The 16,448-nt window shown below is 42.4% G+C and overlaps 1 long non-coding RNA gene across 1 annotated transcript; it reads left to right on the forward strand.

Annotated features, from left to right (window-relative positions):
• The first annotated feature begins 5,193 nt into the window (after nucleotides 1–5,193).
• LOC141419678 (uncharacterized) lies at nucleotides 5,194–16,150 on the forward strand. The gene is made up of 3 exons (XR_012444297.1): nucleotides 5,194–6,990; nucleotides 11,919–12,076; nucleotides 13,486–16,150. It is a non-coding gene; the product is annotated as an uncharacterized lncRNA (long non-coding RNA).
• Nucleotides 16,151–16,448: the final 298 nt, after the last annotated feature.

Consider the following 16,448-nt stretch of genomic DNA (forward strand, 5'->3'; position numbering starts at 1 on the left):
AAATCCTCACTCTTGGAACCATGGATAAGGTTGCTGTGCAAACAGGTAAGGTGCCCAGTGTGCAACCTGCTGCAGAAAAGCTGCTGGGACACGGTGAGTAGAAGTGGTGGCCCACAGAGTTCCTGTGGAATGTCCTCAAGTGGCAAGTCTTAGAACAAAGAAGTTGACTGGATCTGGACAGCAGCAGCAGTGGCAGCAGCCACAGGTACAATAATAGAGGCTATAGCACTAGGCCTAATGCAAGGTCTCTAAAGTGGTAGAGAAACTGGGAACTGCTGTGCTGGCTTCCAATCCCACTGCAGAGATTGCTGCTCGTGAAGACATCTGATAAAAGTCTTCTTCTGGGGAGTTTGAGAGAGGAGAAAACTACAAAAGGAGATGGTGTATGACTGGCAGGTTGACAGTACAAACTCTAGAAGCCTTCACCAGAGATCAACTTTAGATCTCCAGACACTTCCTCCTCCCCACCCTCACCTGGAGAAGGATCACGAGGCTGTCAACAGACATCATACCAGAGGCAGGTATCCAATTAGACTGCCATCTAGTGGACTGAAATACTTGGATGCTGAGGAGACAAAAAACACCTGCTCAAAACAGCATTAGAAAATTCTGAATTTTTATGTTAAGTTGTTTTTGTTGCTGTTAAGTTTGGGATGTAGATGGTTTTTAAAGTATGCTTATATTTTTTTCTGTACATTCCAACTGAACAATTTTGCATTCTCTCTCTTCCATTTTCTCTTTAGTTCTGCTTTTCCCCCTTCCCTTCCTCTGTAGTCATCACATGAGAACACTGTAACCTGCCTTTCAGTATGTAATATTAAACCATTTCTTTTCCTTTCCTTTTCTCTCACCCTCCCCCATTTAAACGTTCCTCCTGTTAACAACCAGAACTTCTTTCTAGCTCATACTTTCCCTTTTCTCTGTCTACCCACTCACAATCTTCCTTCACTACTCATACTTTAAGTGGGTAAATAAATTCCCAGATTATTTTGCAGTTCTGTTGTATTTATATTGTTTGTTTACTCAATTTTCTCCATTTTTCTTCCCCCTCTCTCTCCCATCTTATTATCTACTAGACCTCTTTTATTAACCACTTCTATTAGCTCAGCCACCACCCCTTCCTGCCACATAAAACTTTATACCTCATATTATTTACTAGGATTATCCCCTCTGTCTCCCTCCCATCACTATCCTCATTACCCTTAGTCCTCCAGGATTATGAAGATTCATCTTTGCTCCAATAGACAACTAAAGATACTGAAATAGTAGCAGCAATTTATCTCCTTTAGGAATTGCTGTAATTTCAAGGCTTTAGCTTTAGGAGCTAAACCTCCTCTCCCTGTGTAGAAAAGGGGATTGCACCCAGCATCTTGAGAACAGAAGCTGACAGGTTAACTATTGAGCCACCATCCCCATCAAGAGATAAGAAAACACCAAGAGTTCACCCACTACCCAGTCCTAAATAATCTTTTAGAAATCCCCAACTAAAGAGATTGGAATCTCCAATCAAAAATGACCCCAGATGCATAAATCTCAATGTAGAAACATGAAGCAACAAGGCAACAACTCTCTCTCAAAAGCCAACTTCATAAGAACTTGAACAATAGTGAAGAGGAGGAAATAACAATTATTGAATTCAAAATAATAATAGTAAGAATGATCAATGAACTCAAAGAGAAGACACATAAGTTAGCAATTGTACTCAAAGAGGATATGAATAAACAACTAACTGAGCTCAAAGAGAATTCAAATAAGCAGATGAATTAAATAAGGAAAAATGAAGGATATGAAAGAGGAAATCAAGAAAGATATAGAAATCTTGAAAAATAATAATTTGAAATGAATAGCACATTATCCCAAATAAAAACTTAAATTGAAAGTTTGACAGAGTGGAGTAACTTAAAAATAAACTATCAGGAATGTAAGATAATGTAGAGGAATTAGATCAATTAGTTAAAGACCATGAAAAAATGCCAAGAAAATATGAATGGGACATGCCAAATCTCTAGGTCACCAGCAAAGGAACAGATCTATGAATCATAGGTAGAAGAAGGAGAAGAGATACAATAACAAGTGAAAACTTCCCTAAATATCTAGAAAGGGAGGGGCATCAAGGTGTAGGAGGCTATCAGAACACCAAACTGGCAGGACCAGAAAAGAAACAACCCCAGACATATTATAATCAAAATACTCAATAGGCAGAACAAAGACAGAATATTGAAAACTGCAAAAGAGAAGACACAGGTCACATATAGAGGCAAACCCATTAGAATAACAGCATATTTCTCAACACAAACTCCAAATGCAAGGAGGTCAGGGAAAGGTATATTTTAGGCCCTAAAAGAAAACAACTGTCAACCTAGACTAATCTATCCAGAAAAACTATCCTTCCTAATTGAAGGAGAAATGAAAACCTTTGACAACAAAAACTAAAGGAATTAATGACCACTAAACCAGCACTGCAAAAAATATTTAAAGGAATCCTGCATAAAGAAGAAGTTAGACTCAGCCAGGAATATTCAAGAAAGACTAAATCCCACTGACCAAGTAGATTAGCAAACAAGGAAAAGGGGAAAAGTAACATCAGGAAAAAAACAATAAAATGACTGGAAATATTACATATCTCAATAGTAACACTGAATGTTAAAGGTCTCAATTTCTCACTCAAAAGACATGGAATAGCAAGGTGAATTAAAAACTAAGACCTGACTATTTGTTGTTTATAAGAAACACATGTCACTGACAAAAACAAACATTGATTTAGAGTGAAAGAGTGGAAAAAATTCTTCCAAGCAAATGGACCCCCAGAACGGACAGGAGTAGATATACTCATATTTGACAAAGTACACTTCAGACTAAAATTAGAAGAGACAATGAAGGTCACTTCATATTAATAAAAAGAACAATTCATCAAGAGAAAATAACAATTCTTAACATATATGCACTAAACATCAGTGCACCTAACTACATTAAAAACAAAACACTATTGGACTTCAAAGCATAGATAGACTCCAATGTAGTGATAGTGGAAGACTTCAATACCCCATTGTCACCAGTAGGCAAGACATCCAGATAAAAAAAAAATCTACAAAGAAACAGCAGAATTAATACACCCAATAGGCCAAATGGACTTAATAGACATCAACAGAGTATTTCATTCAACTACCAAACAGTACACATTCTTCATTTTGGAACTTTCTCCAAAATAGATCATAGTCTAGGACACAAAGCAAGTCTTAACAAATTAAAAAAAATTAAAACAATCCCTGTATCTTATCTGATCACAATGGAATAGATTGTGATCAGATAACTAGAGCTCAACAACAAAAGAAACTATAGAAAATATTCAAACATTGAAATAAATCTATACAGTTAAACATTTTTTAAATTTTAAAATAAAACTGCAGAGATGTTGAAAAGTAAATATGGGTAAATATTTTTGTAACTATGGTTTGTGGGAAGGTTTTATTGATATAAAGTCACAAAATATAATGGCAGATTTGACTGTAAATTATAAAACTTTAATAGCAAATAATAACAAAGATAGCAATATAAAATAGAATAAACAAGATTAAAATACTTTCACAATATTAGAGGTTCTCTATAATATGCATAAGCAAAGATGACTATGTCTACAGTAAAAGAACTCTTTTTAATCAATTAAAATTGATCTATATCATTCAGGCCACAATATGTTATACTAAGATAAAAAATACAACTCCAAATTTTCAATAGTTTACCACAAAAATGTATGCCTTTTTCAGGTTGTGTATCTCCATCAGATCAGCTGTGGTTCTGTTCTCTATCACCTTCATTCCAAAACCTAGGATGAAAGAAGAGCATCAGCTATCTAAGCCATTTCTGATCTTATTGCAAGATAAGTAAAGCTCCCTTTTAAAGAATCTTTTTTTAATTGTACTGCGGGTACATTGTGACATTTACAAAAGTTCTTACAATATGTTGTAGTTAAATTCACCACCTCCATCATTCTCCTTTATACACCTCCTCCCACAAGGTTTCTTAAATCTTTCTTGTAAGTAGTACATCACCTCCACTTATATTTTATTAACCATTGTTGTCACAAAGCCAGTCCTGATATTCATGGGATAAGAGTATAAGCCTATTCTAGAAAAATAGAGAAAAACAGCATCAAGAAAAATAACAGATATTTCAAGTAATAATACAACTTATATGAACTTCAGAAAAATAAAGAATGGAATGCTCAAATGTATTTTAAACACTCAGTCTCACCAGTAGTCGGCCAAATGCAAGTTAAAACAATTGCTATCATTTATCAGATTGAAAGCAAATTGAGTAAAAAATATAAAACTATCCATTGTGAGTTAAAATAAAGGAAAATGAGCATACGTTTACATGCTGACTTTACAAGTATAAATTGGTTAATCACATTTGGAGAATAATTTGATAGTATCTATAAAAAATTTAAGCTTTTATACACATTGTGCAAACAATTCTATTCAGGATCTCTACTGCATACCTGTCTTCTAGTATCTAGTGTCACAAACAACAGATATGAAAACAGTTTAGTTTTCATTTCCTTCAGGTCATTTATCCCTGCTCTCCACTTTAGGCATTTTTAGGAGTTATGACACCCTTGTTTCCAAAATTTCACTGTGATGCACCATATTGTGGAGTCCTTTCCCACCGTTCATCACAGTTACCACTCATGGGCCACTTCAATTTGGGCTATTTCAGAAATGAGAGACATTATGTAGTTTGATAGCTGCATTTGCCTTTTCCCCCTCTTCTTCCTGGAACTTCTGCAACCCTTGAACTTATTCTCAGTCTCTCATGTTTGCTATCACAATTTTCCTTGTGTGCACTCACTTTCTTTCTTTCTTTCTTTCTTCCTTCCTTTCTTTCTCTCTCTCTTCCAGATTTCCTCATATTTATTTTCCAGTTTTCTTTAATGCTATGCCAATCATATTGTTTATTAATTTTTCAACCTATACACATAGCATTATAAAACTTTGGAAATGTAAAGATAAAGGTACAGATGAAAGAAGGTGATAGATAGGCAATGGGGAAAAGTAAAGAAAATAAGGACATTACTAGCTTGTTTCCATTAAGCTGAAACGGTTTTGGTGATATTCAACAATTTTTAACTGAAACTGGTAGTTTTATATTGCTCAGCATTTATGTTTATATTGATAGCAGATGGGAGATGCTATCAAGTGTAGATGGAACAAGATATAAAAACAAAAATTAGTATTGTAATTAAAACTGTTTTAATTTCTCACTGTTTTCATAAAAGAGTCAATAAGGTAACTTGCTATAATTGAAAGAGTTTTTTTGTAAGCTTCATGGTAATCTAAGTGTATCCTTGAGACTTGTGGCTGTGAGACTCTGCGGCAACCCAGTCTAGCATCAGCTTTGGTGGCCAAGGGACTGCCTTCACTAGCACTAACCCACCTTGGGCAGCATAACATGGAAGAAGACTCCATTTCCTGGAGTACACCAGGGTAGTAAGCTCAGGACTTTGCCTTGGAACTCAGTGGCAGATTGGTGAAAGCTAACACTGGTAAGATCCTAACAGCTTCTATCCTGAGGCCAATGCCTACATATGGAGACTCTGCACAGCCCCATTCTATTGAACACCTATTCCAGCTAGCATTACCTGTGGCTGATTGCAGCAGTCTTGAACCATGAGTCCACCTCAGCAGTAGACAGTGAATAGTAGCGTGGACTTGGTCCTACCCAACACTATGCTAGTCTCAGCAAGCTGTGGGCTCAGAGGATGACACAATAATGCAGTGTTGCTGATCTCAGGTGTGACAAGAAGACAAGGGCTGGTCACTCTAGGGTTATTCTGCCTAAAGCCTGTCAGAATCACAGTGTCTGACCAGAGGCTGGTGACTGTGTATGACACATTTGAACCTACTGCAGCCCCAAGAAAGGACTTGTGGGAATGGACTATTTTTTTAAGGTGCTCACCAAATTCATGCTGGACAGTTCACCAATCACATATTTGGAGAAAACATGAGTTTGGATTGCCCTCTAGTGCTGAAACCATAACAAAACACCAACAGAAGACTGATAGGAAACTTGGACTCAGGACACAATCTAGTGCTGAAGTAACAGAAGTGAATATAGGCTTAGAAAAGCTAAGCAGTCTCTGTAGAGTGTATGGAAAGGCAGGCATAATAAACAAAGTCAAAAGTAAAGACTGGAATAACTACCTGATCCTTCAGTGAGCAGATGACACAAGAATTTTCGAGGTCACATTGGAGGTGGGGTGGAACAAGATGGCAAATTAGATGTGACAGTGATATACCTGTGAGGCAGGTTACTTTTGTAGAAGAAAGACATTTTTACTCCCCATATCTCAGAGCACTATAACAAAGTGCTATCTTGAGAGGGGAACTATTGTTTGAAGCTGAGCTATTTTGGGAACTTGAAAATAAGGAACAATCATGGCTCAGTGTGTATTGGGACACTTTGCCACGGTTTCTGGGTGGGAGATTGCCATGAGAAGTGGTCATAGAGAGGAGGATCTAATGTGGAGCTGCTAAGAAGTTGAAGAAGCAGGGAGCTTGGGCAGTGAAAAGTACAGTGGTTGGTGAGACTCCCTGGTGAAGAGTGAGTCCCACCTCCTGAGGATCACCATGGAAACCTAGTACTCTGTCATTGCTGGTGAAGTACTTGGCTTATAGGAGCTGCCTCCTGCTACATGTGCTTACTGCAAGAAGGGACTGAGAACTCTGAACCCAGGTCTTGTGAATCACATGTTTCCCCAGCCTCTCCTCTCATAAAGGGTGGTGAACTGCTTGATAACGTCTGAAAGGACTGAGATCAGTCTTTGGGAGCTGCTTGCTAACTGCATGTGTTTGCTGCCAAGCAGAACTGAGAGATGTGAACCCAGCCATGGATCACATTATCACAGAGGCAACAGAAAAAAGCACCAAATAGCTTCAACCCCATCCCCAGTTTTCCAGGAGGGGGAAGAGAAGCTGAAGATGCCACCACAAGGTAAGATAGACAGCCCTGGTGACAGACTGACAATTCTATCTGTAAGCCCACACCTTCCCCAAGCTTTAAACCTACTGTGGGCATTTGTGAGACAGTGATTGCTCTGTTGTGGAAGGCTACCCTCTGTGAAGAAAGACATTCTGTTGCTCTTCTTATCTCAGAGGGCAATAGCAAGGTGCCATCTTGAGAGAGGGCCTCTTGTTTGAGACTAAGATATTCTGGGTGTCTGAAAACAAGGAACACTCATGATTCAGGGAGTCTCCAAACACCCTGCCAGAGTTTAGGTGGGAGACGTTTATGAGAGGTGATCGAGGAGAAAAGTGTCTGACAAGTTCCAGCAGCAGGGAATTCTGGTGGCAGTGAAGGGCGATAGTTGGAGGTCCCACCCTCTATGATGAGGACCAAGTCCAATTGTCTATGGCGCAGGCAGAAACAAAGCCCGTGACTGGCTCAGTATTCAACCTCCAGGGCCTGCCTCCTGGCTGCAGGTGTTGTCTGCTAGGTGGGTCAAAGCCCTGTTACCACTCCCTCCAAATAATGTAATAATCACAGCCCCCTCTTCCTTACAGGGAGGTGAATTGTCAGGCATGGCCTGAAAGCACTGATACCCAACCCTGGGAATTGCAGCCTTGTAGATGTTTACTACAGTCAGGATTTAGGGCCGAGTCCTAACACTCTGAATCATAAAACTTCTATAACTACCTCCTCCCCACAGGGAGATGAACTGCTGGCTAAGGTCTGTAAGCATTGAGACCAGCAGGCACTGTGACTAGGTCCCTCAGTTCTCCTCCAGCCAGTGCAGAACTCAGTGCTCTATTCACTTCACTCACTCTCTGACACACTCAGGGATCACCATGAGGCTTGAATAACTGCTACTCCTGGGGACGTGGAGCTAGTGGGAAGCTACTATTAGGTCTGAGGAATCAGAAGACGAATGAGCAAGTGCCCCCATCCCTCATGAGAGCACTGTGGTGTGGGCCCCATATCCTGTAAAGGGACAGGGGGCTTCACAAGTCATGGGCCCCTGGGGATACCTCAAAATGCCATAAGCAGGAGCCTTTTGTAGAATTGTGTATATGTTCCTGAAGAGATATGTTAAGAGACCACTCCACTCCTGACTCCTGTACTTCCCCTCCCCAACAGAGTATGTTTCTACAAAGATATGTTAAAAGGCCACTCCACCCCTGACTCCTGACTCTCCTCCCGAACAAAAAGGACCAAATTAAAAAAACCCTCAGTGAATAACAGGGAGCTACTGATTTTCCGGGCTCCCTGTCCACCTCTAAGGGTAGCTTTTCCTTCCTCTCTAATAAATCCTACTTTGTGCTGACCTTGTCATACTGTGAGTCAATTTGCTGCCTCACAAGCCAATTCTTTGGCTAGTGAAGGCAAGGACCTTTGACACTGGCCTGCAACATTTCTGGCGACCACACGAAGGGATGCCTCTCCTGGACCAAGGTCAGTACAGTTGAGCGCCAAACCAGCAGAAGTCTGCCTAGGGTGTGACCCTAAGTCTCCAGCACCCTATTGGATGCGGATGCTCCTTCTGGGGGAATCCCCCTGCTGAGGACTAGCCAAAAGCAGACTTCCTGTGCCTCTCTCTCTCTCTCTCTCTCCCTTTCTCTGTTTCTGTCTTCCTGAGGGACTTTTTCATCATGGTATCTGACCAACAGCTCCTAGCCAATTTTGGCCTTATGGGGATTCCAGCTCTGGGAGTGCTTTCTGCTCCCTCCCTGCAAGCTGAGACCAAGCCCAAGCCATTGGAGGAGGCCTGTTTGGTTTCTGCACCTGGCTATCTTCTTATCCCACCTGTCAATACCCACTTCTGCTAGAGGCAGAGTGGAGATTTTGTGTGGCAGACTGTGTTCCAGTACCACCTAGTGGAAATGACCTGAAAGCACACCTAATCGTTAATCCCTTGAGTTTGTGTCATGTCTCTAGGCTCTGTTCCCCCTCCCCCACCTAGGATGTCAGGTTGCCCTTTCTGTCCCTGCCAGAGGTGGCAAATTTTCTTCCTGGATCTTTGGGAACAGATGCTCCCTCAGTCCTCTCGCCACGTCCTAAGTTGTCTCTGTCCTCCACTCCCTCCCCAAGCCTGTCCTTACTGTGACCCCCACCTTCCCATGGGGACTATGCTCTCTGTCTTTCTATGACCTCTTTGACTTCCTCCAGCATTTACTCTACCACCCTCCCTGGCCCAGGGGTGTGAGTGTGTGATGATTAAGGAAGAGCTTAGGGAATTTGACATTGCCATGGTGGCCCGGCATTTGCTGTGGGCTTATCTGGGAGAATGTCCCTGGGAGGAAGAGGGGTACCCCTTCCACCCTTTTAAGTATAATGATCCCTTTTGGGGCCCTCCTGGTCTACACCTCCCCAGAGAAAAGAAGAAATATTATCAGCCCTTTCCCCTCATGTACAGAGACTTTATGGTGGTTATCAGTCTATGTATTCATAGAGTCTTATTTGAATTGCCTTTCTTCTTTTGGTGGAAGCATATCAAATACTTGGGATATAGGATAAGGAGACAAGGCACCTCATCAGTTAGTGGCCTCAGTAAGGTGGCTGGAATCAGAGCCACAGTTCCATTTCCTTCAGTCCTAGCCACAGGCAGCAGAAGGGAGTCACAATGCTATGGGGATGCCCACCATTCTTCAGTCAGCCCCCATAAGGATGCCAGTAAAGGGGGAACTCTGACTGTGAGTTCTTTGGCCTTGTAGATGGGACCTGCTCCTTCCAGTCTTCCGGCCTCAGTGCCTGAAAGATCCCCACTGACTTGCTATTGAAATGTTGGAAGGACCTAGACCCTGACAACCTTAAGAAGAAGACCCTCACCTTTCTCCGTACTGAGGCATGGCCCAAATATCCTTTGGGAGATCAAGAGAGGTGGCCCCCTGAGGGCTCTATACACTATAATACCATCTTACAATTAGATCTTTTCTGTAAGAGGAAGGAAAAATGGACCAAAATTCCCTATGCCCAGCTTTTCTCTCTAAGGCCATCCAGAATGCTCAACAAGTGCCGTTTGGACATGCAGACAATGGCTATGGTCTGTGGCCCCCAGCTCCCTAAGGAAACTCAGAGCCAAAAACCCTTGCAAACACCCCAAAGCCAAAATAAGGGATCAAAATATCCTCCCCAATTAATAGCCACAGCCCCTCCCTTGCCACCTAGCTACCCTTGGCCTCCACATGGGTACTATCCCTTACAACAGGGAGTGGAGGGGAAGGTAGGATCTATATTTCATTCTAACTGTCAGATCTAAAAGAGATGAAAAAAGACCTGGGCAACTATACAGACAATCCTTATCAATACATCCAGTTTTTTATCACCATAATCCAAACTTATGAATGGCTTGGTAGGATGTCATGCTCTTACTGAACCAAACCCTTACCTCCCTTGAAAAGCAGAGAGTTTTGGCCCAGGCCACCCAAATGGGAGAAGATTTCCACCTCCAATGGGCCCCTATGCCCCCAACCCCAGTGAGTGGGGGAATAGAGATGGCCCAGATACCAATAGGGGCATAAGCAGTCCCCCAAGCAGACCCCCGGGATGCAAACGATCCAGGGAACAAATGGAGGAGGTGCCACTTTATTTACCTAGTAGTGGAGGGACTAAAAAGGGCCAAGGTTAAGCCACTAAACTATTCCCAGGTGACTACTGTACAACAGGGCCCTGATGAATCTCCCTCTGCCTTTTTACAGTGTCTTAAGGACACAATTCAAAAACATACCACTGTGGACCCAGAGTCACAGGTGGGGGAGGTTCTCCTCAAGGATAAATTTACTTCCATAGAAAACTTCAAAAGGTGGTAGCCAAAGGAGAAAATCTTTGGACCAACTGGTGCAGCTTGCCACCTCAGTGTATTACAACTGGGACCTAACTAAAAAGAAAGATAAGGATAAAAAGCACACCAGGACCTTATTGCTGTGCTCAGGGAACTCCCCACCTGATGGGGCCTCACTACCAGGACATGCTACCAATGTGGACAAGAAGGACACTTTTGTAGAGAGTGTCAAAGAGGGGGGCAGCCCAGGAGACAGCTCCAGCCCCCTCTGGAACCATACCTCATATGTAAGGGCAACCACTGGAGGTCTAAGTGTCCCTGTCTCTGGACGGAAGGTGGGGTGCCACCTCCCTTGGATTGATGGGTCCTGCGGCCTCCTGTCCAGGCTCCACTGCTTGTTATCAAAACTGAGGAGCCTTGGGTTACCATCATGGTAGAGAAGTGAAAGGTCATTTTCCTCCTGGACAATGGAGCCCACTTCTCTGTCCTCCCTTTCTCTCCAGGTCCCAGGTCCAAAGATAAAATAGTCATTAGGGACATATCTGGCCAGCCTCCTGAGCGTTATTTCACCTGGCCATTGGCCTGCTCCTGGGGAAACCTCCATTTCTGTCACTCTTTCCTTGTGGTCCCAGAAACTCCAATACCTCTTCTGGGAAGAGACTTATTGTCCCAACTTAAAGTCCAAATTCTACTTTCCCCCAGGGAATACTTCTGTTTTCTCCCTCATTGAAGAACAGGTAGATCCCACAGTTTGGACTGATGGTACAACTGTTGTCCAAGCAAAAACTGCTCTTCCTGTACAAATAAAGCTAAAAGACCCCCTCCAGTTCTCTCATCAAAAACAATATCCCCTAAAGCCTGAAGGGAAACATGGTATATTGCCCATTATTAACTCCCTAAAACAACAAGGACTTTTAGTGGAATGCTCAAGCCCCTATAACACTTCTATTCTTGCTGTCAGTAAGGGGCCAAATTAATGGAGGTTGGTTCAGGACCTCCAGCTCATTAATGAGGCTGTTGTTCCCCTTCATCCAATTGTCCCCAGCCTCTATACTTTATTGGCCCAAATACCCCCAGAAGCTCAATTCTACTCTGTGCTAGATCTAAAAGATGCCTTGTTCTGCATTCCTTTACATCCTGACAGCCAGCCCTTGTTTGCCTTTGAGGACCCCACCAATCTCTCACAACAGCTGACATGGATGGTGTTGCCTCAGGCCTTCAGAGACATCCCCTACCTTTTTGGGCAAGACCTAACCAAAAACTTACTGGATTGGCACACCCAGGGGTCACCTGGGTGACCAGGTATGTTGATGACCTGCTCTTGTGTGGGTCCACTGAGTCTCTTGTTTCCAGAGCAACTGAATCCCTTTTAAACTTTTTGGCCTCTTGATGCTGCAATGTCTCAAGAGAAAAAGCCCAACTATGCCTTCCTCGGGTTACTTACCTTGGCCTAATCCTGGAGGGGTAAACCCGCTCCTTAAGTCCTGAACAGATTAAGTCAATTTTGGGGAATCCCTTGCTTCCTCAGACCCTGCACCAGCTGTGAGCCTTTTTAAGTGTCACTGGGTTCTGTCGTATTTGGATTCTGGGATAGGCAGACTTAGCCAGACCCTTATATCGGCTTCTTTAAGAAGTCTCAACAAAACTCTCAGTCCTATCTTGAATGGGATCCAGAGAGCAAAAAGGCTTTCCAAACTCTCAAACAGGCACTCCAGTTAGTTCCAGCCCTGAGTTTGCCTACTCAGGACCATTTCCAACTATATGTATATGAAAAGGGAGGCCTAGCCCTTGGGGTACTCACTCAGCTCTGAGGGCCCACCCTACAGGCAGTGGAATATCTGAGTAAGGAAATAGACAATGTGGCCAAAGGATGGCCTGGATGCTTAAGAGCCTTGGCAGCAATCCGTCTCTTAATCCAAGAAGCCCCAAAACTAATTCTTGGGTGGCCTCTGACCATATACACTCCTCATGATCTGGGAGGACTCCTAATCTCATAACAGACTGCCTAAATACCAGGCTCAGCTCTTAGAATGTCCAGATATAAACCTCTGAGTGCATTCAACTTTAAATCTGGCATCCATTTTCCCCACAGAGGAGGGCCCAATTACATGCTTATGTGAGGAAGTTCTAGCTGAATTGTATTCAATTAGGCCTGACCTCTTTGATCAGCCATTTCCAGATCCAGACCACACCCTCTTCATGGATGGGAGCTCATCAGTCCAAGAGGGAATTAGACAGGCAGGGGAAGCTGTGGTGTCTCTCATTCAGACCCTATGGGTTGAGCCCCTGCCCCCTTCCACTAGTGCCCAGTTGGCTGAGTTGATAACTCTCACCAAGGCATTACAATTATCTCAGGGAAAAATTGCCAATTTTTATATAGACTCTAAGTATGCCTTCTGGGTCCTCCATGCCCATGCAGTTCTTTGGAAAGAGCGAGGATTACTAACTACAACAGGATCTCTGATTCAACACTCTCAAGCAATCTTTGACCTCCTAGAGGCAGCCCTACTCTCAAAGCAGGTGGCAGTAATCCATTGCCCTGGGCACCAAAGATCTGTGGATGAAATGCCCAAAAACCTTATGTTCAAGCCCTCCTTCTATGGGAACAATCCCTTCTACCCCCACTTCCCCATCCGCGGCCCACATAGTCCTCAATACTAGCCCACTAATCTCCAACAGGCCTCTGAGCAGGGATATTTCCTTGATCATAGGGGATGGTAGATAACTCCTGAAGACAAGCTATTTCTTCCACAAAGTAGCCAATGGAAGGTCCTCAAAATCTTACACCAGAAGATGGCGCCTAGAGGGAGGAAGCAGAAAGCGTGCCTCCTAAAGTAAAATCTTGGAGAGACACTGGAGATACACCTTACAGGAAAAACCACTGAGAAGAGGCAAAACTTTGACTCCTCCACACCTCCAGCCTGCACATAGAATCTCCACTTCACGTTAAATGGAGAAACCAAGAGGGCTCCCATGCCACCACCAAACGGCAGCACCCAGATAGCTTGGGAAGACACGGACCACAAGGTGAGCTAAGCAGCACTCAGTACTCCCACAGACAATCCTGGGCCAGATCAGCATAGCCCCCTGGACAGACCGAGCCCCTACCCAGGGAAAAAAAGAAAAAAAAACTGAATAATAAGCAATAACAACAAAAAAGACACGTAGCAAAGAGGGCAAGGTGCTCTGAGTGCCAAAGAGGGGGAGGAGGGGAAATCCCTCACAACAAGCCAGCCGGAGAAGGCAGGAGTGGCTGCACATGCCCAGCAGCCAGGAGCGGGAAAGCTTGTAAAAGCAGTGGTGGGAGGAAAACTCCACAGGAGAGGGGGGAAGACCCACTTCCCATGTAAGCTGTAAATAAACAAGCCAGCTGGAGAAGGCAGGAGTGGCGCACATGCCCACCAATCAGGAACAGGAGAGCTCGTAAAAGTGGCAGTGGGAAGAAAACTCCACAGGAGAGGGGGGAAGACCCACTTCCCATGTGAACTGTAAATAAACACGCAGTCCTGAGAAAGCTGGTTCAGTGTCACCTTCCCCAGTGTGCTTGGAAAGGGAAAAGCTTGTAGTAGTGGCAGTTGTGCCAAGGAGAACTCTAAGTAAACAAAGCCTGAGGGGCTAGGTGAGTGTTAAGCTCACTCCTGAGATATGCATAAAAAAAGCCTCCAGCAACAGCAGGCTGACAGCAGTGTGCAGGTGACCCACAGCCTCAGATAGCCATTCATAGAACTGTCTACAGACTCTTTTTTTTTCTCCCTACCTTTGATGAGACAACAACCGAACTACACCTGCATGCTGAAAAACTTACTGAAATGGTATTGCATTTGAACTTGGGACATTTTGTGGGGTTTTTTGTTTTGCTTTGTGCTGGTTTTTTTTTGTTTTAGTTTTTTTCCCCATTGATGAGACAACGACAGAACTACTTCTGAGACACCATCTCCAGGATTGGAGGCTGAGGAAATAAAACCAAAAGTATTAAGACTGAAACTTTATTGCATTTGAACTTGGAGGTTTTTTTTCATTTATTTATTTTTTATTTTTATTTTTATTTTTTATTTTCAATCTTCTCTCTGTCTCTGTAATGCCTGTTGAGCTTACTGCTGATTAGTACACTATCTCTCCCTGTTCATATCTTTGAAATTTTTGTTTGTTTGTTTGTTTGCTTTGTTTTTTCTACTTGTTTGTTTCTTTGTTTTTCCCTTTTTCTTTAACTTCTTTGCTTTCCATCTCCTTTCACCCTTCCATTCTAAATATCACCATTGTTATTATTACAAGCTAGAAAATACTTAATTGCACACAGTAAAGGGACAATAACAACACTAAGGGCAATGACGGTAAGACAGAAAAAAACAGGGAAACCAGTTTCCCCACAGCAAAAAATTAGTACAGGAACCAGAGGGAAATGAAGAAAACAGACACTCAGATCCAGAAGACTCCAACAAAATAAAGATAAACTATGCCAAAGAACCCAATGAAGCCCACAAGGACAATCTAAAAGAAGAAATACTACAGGTACTCAATGAGAATTTTATAGAGATGATAAAGGACATAGTCAACCAAAATGTACAGGAGACACTCAAGAAAATCCAAGACAACAAAAATAGAGAATTTGAAAAAGCACAAGAAGAAATAAAAGAAACCATAGAAACACTGTACAGAAATCAAAGTGAAACAGAGAACACAATTAATAAAGAGATAAATGAACTCAGGACAAAAATAGACAACATTAAAGAGGAAGCAGCACAGAATATAGAAAACCTCAGAAAAAAGAACAAAACAGAATTGCAAAACAAAATGGAAGGCCAATCCAGCAGAATAGAACAAACAGAAGACAGAATCTCAGAACTCGAAGATGAAATGGTAATTAAAGGAAAAAACAAAAAACTATTAGTTAAACAACTCAAGACCTGTGAAAAGAAAATGCAAGAACTCACCAACTCCATCAAAAGACCAAACCTGAGAATCATGGGCATTGAAGAAGGAGAAGAGGTGTAAGCAAAGGGAACACGTAATATATTCAACAAAATAATAACAGAAAATTTCCCAAATCTACAGAAATCTATTCCCATACAGATGCAAGGGGCCTCCAGAACATCAAACAGACCAGGTCAAAATAGAACTACCCCACGACATATCATCATTAAAACAACAGTACAGAAACTAGAGAAAGAATATTGAAGGCTATAAGAGAGAAAAAACAAATAAAGTACAAAGGTAAACCCATAAAAATCACAGCAGACTTCTCAACAGAAACATTAAAAGCAAGAAGAGCTTGGGGTGAGGTATTCTGGGCACTGAATGAAAATAACTTCAACCCCAGGATACTCTACCCAGCAAAACTATCATTCAAAATAGATGGAGCAATAAAAGTCTTCCATGATAAGCAGAAACTAAAACAATATGTGACCAGGAAGTCACCACCACAAAAGATTCTTCAAGGGATTCTGCACACAGAAAGTGAAACCCAACAAAACCATGAAAGCACAGGCAGCACCAAACTACAGGAAAAGAAAAAGCAAGAAAGTAGAGAGTAACCTCAACTTAGGTACACACAATCAAACCTTCAAAGAACTAAGACAACTAAATGACAGGAATCACCACATACCTATCAGTACTAACACTTAATGTTAACAGATTTAATTCACCCATCAAAAGGCACTGCTTGAAGAAATGGATT

The sequence above is a fragment of the Castor canadensis genome, chromosome X (genome assembly GCF_047511655.1).
Source record: "Castor canadensis chromosome X, mCasCan1.hap1v2, whole genome shotgun sequence".
Classification (NCBI taxonomy): Eukaryota; Metazoa; Chordata; class Mammalia; order Rodentia; family Castoridae; genus Castor; species Castor canadensis.